This window comes from Armigeres subalbatus, chromosome 3 (genome assembly GCF_024139115.2).
Source record: "Armigeres subalbatus isolate Guangzhou_Male chromosome 3, GZ_Asu_2, whole genome shotgun sequence".
In the NCBI taxonomy this organism is placed as follows: domain Eukaryota; kingdom Metazoa; phylum Arthropoda; class Insecta; order Diptera; family Culicidae; genus Armigeres; species Armigeres subalbatus.
Window position 1 is genome coordinate 132054072 of NC_085141.1, and position 8038 is coordinate 132062109.

Genomic DNA, 8038 nt, shown 5'->3' on the forward strand with positions numbered 1-8038 from the left:
GTGGGCTCTAGGAAGTCTACGAACTTCATAGATTCAAGGTCAGTGGATCAACCTCCGTAATGGAGACAGTTATTGAAGAATAAACAAGTTTTGTGACCCCTTCGTAACATATGTTCGATTTCATGTAGTTTTTGTTGTTGTCGTGAGTTCCAGTTAGTCTACGAACTCCTTACAGTCAAGATCTTCGGATCTATCTCCGTAATGGAGGCAGTTATCGAAGAATTAACAAGTTGCCTGACCCCTTCTTGGTATATGTGTGTATTCTAAGTAGTTCTTGTTGTTGTCAAGAACTGCAGGTAGTCTACGAACTCCATAGAGTCAAGGTATGGGGTTCGACCTTAGTAACGGAGGCAGTTATTGAAGAATAAACAAATTGTGTGTCCCTTTTATGGTATATGTATGCATTCCTAGTAGTTATTGTTGTTATCATTGGTTCCAGGTAGTCTACGAACTCCATAAAGTCATGGTCTATGAACCAATCTTCGAAATAGAAGCATTTATTGAAGAATAAACAAGTTGTGTGACCCCTTCTTGGTGTATGTGGTGTATTCCAAGTAGTTATTGTAGTTGTCGTGGGCTCCAGGTAGTCTACGAACTCCATAGATTCAAGATCTGTGGATAAACCTCCGTGATGGAGGCAGTTATTGAAGAATAAACAAGTTGTGTGACCCCGTCTTGGTATATGTGTGTATTCTAAGTAGTTCTTGTTGTTGTCAAGAACTGCAGGTAGTCTACGAACTCCATAGAGTCAAGGTATGGGGTTCGACCTTGGTAACGGAGGCAGTTATTGAAGAATAAACAAGTTGTGTGACGCCTTCATGGTATTTGTTTGTATTATAAATAGTTCTTGTTGTTGTCATTGGTTCCAGGTAGTCTACGAACTCCATAGAGTCAAGGTCTGTGAATCAATCTTCGTAATGGAGGCAGTTATTGAAGAATAAACAAGTTTTGTGACCCCTTCTTGGTATATGTTTGCATTTCATGTAGCTCTTGTTGTTGTCGTGAGTTCCAGGTAGTCTACGAACTACATACAGTCAAGATCTTTGGATCAATCTCCGTATTGGAAGCAGTTATCGAAGAATAAACAAGTAGCTTTACCCTTTCTTGGTATATGTTTGTATTCCAATTAGTTCTTGTTGTTGTCGTCATGGGTTCTAGATAGTCTATGAACTCCACAGAGTCAAGGTCGGTGGATCAACCTCCGTAACGGATGCAGTTATTGAAGAACAACTGGGAGGGACGGAAAGGTAGCAGTTTTCCTCCAATACCTTTTCCCAACTTAATCTATCACATGTTGTGCATATGTATAATCGAGTTTCAGACATAGTAATTAATTTCCACTCCGGGTGGCTTAATACCCGGCATATAGGCAATTAACTTTGAATGTAGGGTAAGACGGTATAATATGCCCCCCCTAAGGCAACTCCTTGATAACTTTTTACTTTTCAACGCAATTTATGCAAACTTTGTGTTATTTGGTAGTCCAGGAAGTCGCAAATGTATTGCCCGTGAGTAGTCATATAAAAATATTACAGATAACACGTAATAAAGCTTTTTTGAAAAGTCGTGAAAAAAATGATTTCATAAAGTGCCTGGGCAATACGCCCCACCTTAACCAAAGACGTTTCATAGCCCTTCATTAGTATTTTATCAATCCCATAATAAAAAGGTTACAAATCCTTATGTGCTTCACATTAAAAAACCAACATAAGTCCATTTAAGCAGGTTGGAATTACATTTCAAAACTTTCCATATAATTTGGTAGCAACTGCTGCAAGCTCGCCGCGCTTGTGTCCAGTTGGTAAGGGCATATCGTCCTGCCTACACTGGGGCGTTTTGACCAGTGAAACGTATTTATGAAAAACGTTACATTTTTGAGGATGGAAGCAATTTTATATCATATTAACCACTGAGAAAAGTTATTTGGTTGCCCAACTGAGTGTTCCTGTGCAAGTTTTGCGGACAGTATGCAAGCGTCGCTCCAGAATGTTGAGCAAACAAACATTGAAAATTACATCAAAACTGCAACTTTTTGTATTTTTCTCTTATTTTTATTACGTAATACAAAAATACTCCCATATTCACATAGGATTATGGTTTTACAAATATTTATAGATACCAACTGATTTTGACCCTTAATTAGTTATAGTTTTCTAGAAATCAAAGTGGGGCGTTTTGGCCAGGTGGGGCGCATTATACCGTCTTACCCTACTGAACTCGAAGGGCGATCTCTCTTCGCTTATGTGGTCGGGTTGGGATCTGACGACCAACTGGCACAATCTCACACAACCCTACTTCATCGAGCGCCGTTGGTGATGAAGCAAGTGTGTAGGAGCCAGATAATACTAAATACTCATCCTACTTGGTTGGCATTGTACAAAAACATATATGAGAGAATTAGTTCTAAGAATGTATTGCGAGAGTTTGGCTACATGCCCGGTGCTGTGAATTTGGTTTCATCAGTACCCGCTAAGCTGCGGAGGACGACGGAGGTCCTTCGTAGCTTAGTAGGGAAAACACCTGTCTAGCGTAATGGTTTCGTGGGATCAAACCCCACCGAAGTTCTGTAGATCAATCTCCGTAATGGAGGCAGTTATCGAAGAATAAACAAGTTTTGTGACCCCATGTTGGTATATGTTTGTATTCCAAGTAGTTCTTGTTGTTGTTTTGAGCTCCAGGTAGTCTATGAAATAGAGTCAAGGTCGATGGATCAACCTCCTTAATGGAGGCAGTTATTTGAAAATAAACAAGTTGTGAGACCCCTTCTTGGTATATGTTTGTATTTTAAGTAGTTATTTTCATTATCGTGGGCTCCGTAATGAAGGCAAGGCAAAATACGTGAATGGAATCCGTATTTTTTGTCGAAGAGACTTACAAACTTATTAACAGGTAATCATAAATGATTCGTAATAAGCTACAGGCAGTGAAAGTTATTTCATAAAAATCTTTGTTGTTTGTGGCAAATTGGGTCGAAAAAGTGATAAAATCGGTTTAGGAAAAATTAGTGTTGAACAAAATCTGGGAGTGACAAAATCGGGTAAACCTTATCTTATGTACGCATTCCTAGTACAGTAGCCGTTCGATAACTGCAAAATGTTTACTTTTCAGTTATCGAATGCCGTTCGATAACTGCAACGCACTCTAGACGTCAAACGGTTGTCAATCGACGTCAGATGCAATAAAAGTGCATCTAAATGTGCAGCGCAATGCAGCTGTCATTGAGTCTAACATCGGTTTGAAGTTTAGCGGTCCGATAACTGCAAAACTGTTGCAACTATCGAATTGCAGTTAAAAAGCATTGCAGTTATCGAACGTCTGCTGTAGTTTTTGTTTTTTCCATGGGACTAGGTAGTCTATGAACTCCATATAGGAATGATCTGCAGATCAACCCACGAATGGAAGGCTATTGGTATATGTTAGAATTGTTAAAAGTAGTTCAAGTTGTTGTCATTTGCTCTAGGCAGTTATTAAAGAATAAACAAGATGTGAAACCTCATCTTGATATATTAGCATTCCAAGTAGTTATTGTTGTCTTGTTTTTGTTGGTTCCAGGTAGTAAACAAACTTCATTGATATCACTAATATGAGGTGTCTATTCTTTGGAAATGCAAAATGTAAATAAATTGGGACGATACAACTTCACGCCGAGAACGTAAGGGAAAAACTAATAATATAGGCTAATATCGCAAAGATCACGTACCATATTAAAATTAGATTAAGGACATTCCTCACGGAATCCAAGTTTCAAAGTGCTCGCGTTTTCGGGGACACACCAATCGATACGGAGGCGGCGCACAACTGTCATTTTTGTTGATTTAGCTTTACGTATCTGGTTACGTGTGAAGATCCTGAGGCCTATTCTAGCATTTTCTTGGAAGATCATAAACATATGCAATGGACGTATTCTATTATATGTACCACAAAGGGCATGTACCACGTTTGAAACAAGCCAAAAGATCTCTGGGTACCCATGCAGATTCAAAGGCCTATTCCAGGGTTTTCTTGGATGACCATAAACATATACAATGTGAGCGCTCTTTTCTATGTACCACAAAGGGCGTGCACCACTTTTGAAACAATCTCTGGTTACGCGTGTAGACCTGAAGGCCTTTTCCAGGGTTTTCTTGGATGACAATGAACATATGCAATGAAGGCACCAGATGACTTATCCGAGAAATTTCTTCGATAGCGCAGAACATATGTAGTAATCACATTTGATTTCAAGATGCGCAAAGAGCATGTACCACTTTTGAGACAAGTCCATAGACCCATGGTTACGAGTGTAGACCTTAAGGCCTTACTCCAGAGATTTCTTGGATGACTCGGAACATATACTGTGAACGCATTCCATGCTAATTACCACAAAGATCATGTACCGTATTTGAATTTGCATAATAGGCCTTTGATTGCGCGAGTAGATCTTTAGGCTTTACTTCAGAGATTTCTCGGATGATTAAGACCTCATTTCAGCGATTTTAGCATTACCCGAAGCATATACTGTTCTTCTTTTCTTATTGACATTACACCCCCACCCTGGAGCAGAGCCGCCTCGCAGCTTAGTGTTCATTAAGCACTTCCACAGTTATTAACTGCGAGGTTTCTAAGCCAATTTACCATGTTGCATTCGTATATCATGAGGCTAACACGATGATACTTTTATGCCCAGGGAAGTCGAGACAATTTCCAATCCGAAAATTGCCTAGATTGCCGAAAATTGTCTTGCTTGCTCAGTGGGCTGATTACTTTGTGCAAATATCAGAAGAAAGTATAGCGAAAACAATATTCAACAGAGAACTGGATAGAGGAGGACGAATTTGTGGAAGGTCACGACCTAAACGTTCGGGGAAACTGGATGAACAACACCCAAGACCGACGATTATGGTGCTCTGCAATACGCCAGGCATAGGTGTAGGGACGCTGTAGCTAACCAGATACTCAGGTAGGTAGTGTTTCTATGTCCCGCGTCATTGTTCGCGCGCTCAAAATTATAATGATAAGATTCCTTCAACATTCGGGTTAGAAAGGGTGAAGAAACCTTTTCCATTTCCACCTTTTACACTCCAAAATTATCACTTCTCGGGCTGTCGACATCGCTTTAAGTTGGGTTAGGAGGATGGATAGCAAGATAAATAGATCGTAGTTGAATCCTTTCGTATCGTGGTCCGTCGTCATCGCCATTGGCGTGGACGCTGGATAAAACGGCCAACGTCAGCGCTTTTACGAGCAAATTAAAATGAACTAGAGCGCACTGTAAAATTAAATTGTCCCTCTACCTTTCACAATGGCAGAGTGGCATGCTCCTCTGACTAAACTTTGCCGGGCGGCCCCGACAGCGGAGTGTGCCTAATAAAATTTTCCGGATGAAGATCACGTATCAGCTTTTATTATCAATTTTCATGCGGGACAAAGGTAAACTGGAGACTGTCGCAATCCTTTCTTCCTCGGACAGCGGCGACACAGAGCTTTTAATGGGTTTGGACAGCGTTTTCCGGACGTGGTCTGGCGAAGTTATATCGCTCCGATTATGTGCATTTTCACCATTTTAAGGCTCGCTCGTAAAACAATCGTTAAAATAATAAAGTTGTGTAAGCATCTGTCGTTGCTTACAGGGGACATGACGAAACAAGCGTCAAGCACGTCAACGAACGAACAATTGTAGGTACCGAGACTGCAGCACCCCACACTGCTCGATGGGAATGACAATAATAATTACTTTCTATTCTTCGCTAACGATATTGCCATCATCTTTATCGTCGTCGTATTTGTCGGTCTGCTAGTTGTTAGTGACAGAAAGGGTAGTTTATGTTGCCGGCCCTAGTGGCTGTAGTGATGACTTTTTGGGAGAAATCGCCGCGTTAGGATATCGTGCACCTTGTCAGACATTGCTGCTGCTTTGCTATATCAATGATGACAACGCATGTTTGCCGCTCCAATGGATTGGAACCCGTTAGTGATGAAGTGACTTTCTCGGATGTGCTGCGCGCCGGGCATGAGGTGGATAATGAATCACGTTTCCTGGTTTTTGTATTGGTTCATAACTCAGCTGTTTATCAAAGATAAACAACGAAAATTACATGATTTTTGAATAATTCATGTACTCATTGTGACCAGATTTAAAGCAGCTGCAATGTTTTACAGAACTTTAGAAAATTATAATATACGAACATTGAATGAAATTAGTAGATAAAAAATAGTCAGATCACGATTAAATTTCCAACAAGTGCCATATTATGAGTTCGACAGAAAAAAAATTCAAATTAAATTGTCTTCTGCTCACCAAAATAAGTATTATATCAATTGGTTAACACAATCATCCGTTCTGGCAATTCGAGCAGAATTAAATATAACTTTTACCACCGTCCGGTGGTTTCGAACCCCTTTCCGACTGGTGGTGTTATAATAAAGGATACAAAAAAATAAATTAAATCGACAAAAATGACTCTCCGGAAGAATGCATCCGTCATTACAATGTACGAAATTGGACATGATTTTAATTTCCAGCGTAATTGAGGCGGCAAATTAGGTTTGCTCACACCAACCCGGCACGGGAGCGCCGAGTGTCAATTGGGTAGTGTTTACACTCCCATACAAACAGAATTACGCGGCGCACATCAGCCCCACTTGCAAAGCATCTCTTTTACCGAGCGCGTCAATTCGATGGATGCCATGCCCTCTCGAATGCCATTTGGGTGGCGTTCCATTTTGGCACAGTGTGATGGTCAATCAATGGAGAATTTTATGATCATCAGAATGTTTGCTGTGCAATTGAGTTGCGGTGTAGGGAAATATCTCCTGAATATGTACACTTCGCATTGGTAACACCGTGATTGGCTGGAGCCGACGTAATTGTACGATGATTCAATCAAATTGCTGTGGAGATAAGCTGCCATTTTTGATGTATAATGCATAGAAGATTCTATGTTTTTGGAACATGATTATACCGGAACATGATATATACTTAATGCAGTGGTGCTCAGCGTTTCTTCCCTTAATTTGCTTATAACACAATAAAAATGAATTTTCACCTTCCAAGATAGTACTTGGACAAAAGAACAATCTGAGTCTCATATCCACGAAGGGAGCGGCGGCTGTACTTCGTCAATACTGCAACCTAAGTTCCATACAGTATGGCTGGCGCAATAACTAACTCATAAATGACTCTTCCCAGCTGCCAGGTTGGTCGATGTTTCTTAAAGAAGTCCATCACGGCCTGGGAAACCCGGATAGCGTCCCTACAGTGAGTCCTCACAGTCAGTGGCCTTTTCTATACGTGCCGTTAAATAAATACCCAAGTAACGCAAAGGCTCGGTAGTTTTATAAGTTGTTCCACAGATGGTTATCTCGGAGACAGACTCACCATTAGGATTACGAACCAGAACTTTACATTTAAATTTGTTTAAAGTAAGACCCACATAGCACAAATACTCTACTAGCTTCTCCAAAATCAACTCCAACTCTGCAGGATCTTCAACAACTATTATGAGATCGTCCGCAAATGCGAGAATTAGGGGCAGCGTGATACGGCTCGTCTGGGTTAGAGATAGAGTATTTACTTCATCCGCAACAGATTCCAAGACATTTATAAGATTAACAAAAATGGGGAAAGAGGTCAACCCTGCTTAATCCCGCGAGTTCGCGTAAATGGACGCGACAGCTATCCCCTCCAGATTATTTGTTGTTGCTCTCCTCTTAAACATTCTAGAATCCGAAATTTTTAATGTACGGTTTATCGCTCGCCGGCGGGATACTGATGCAAGCCTTTAAAAAATGCCTCAACCTCCTTTCCCTCAAACTCTCTTATAGCCTGCTTGAATGCGTCCTTCGCATTTTGTAAACGGTGTTTCTACTTTGGATGAGCAGATCGGCTGGCCCAGAATGTCATCTTCTTTAGCTTAGCATAAGCAAGACGACTCCCTCTATCCGGAAGATTTGGTGAGGGTTTCGAAAGGACAGCACTAGCGGAAACCTGCACTTTGGTCTTAAGCGTTCGCCAGACATCCTCGACGTTATCTCTAACATCCACAATCGTAACGTGATC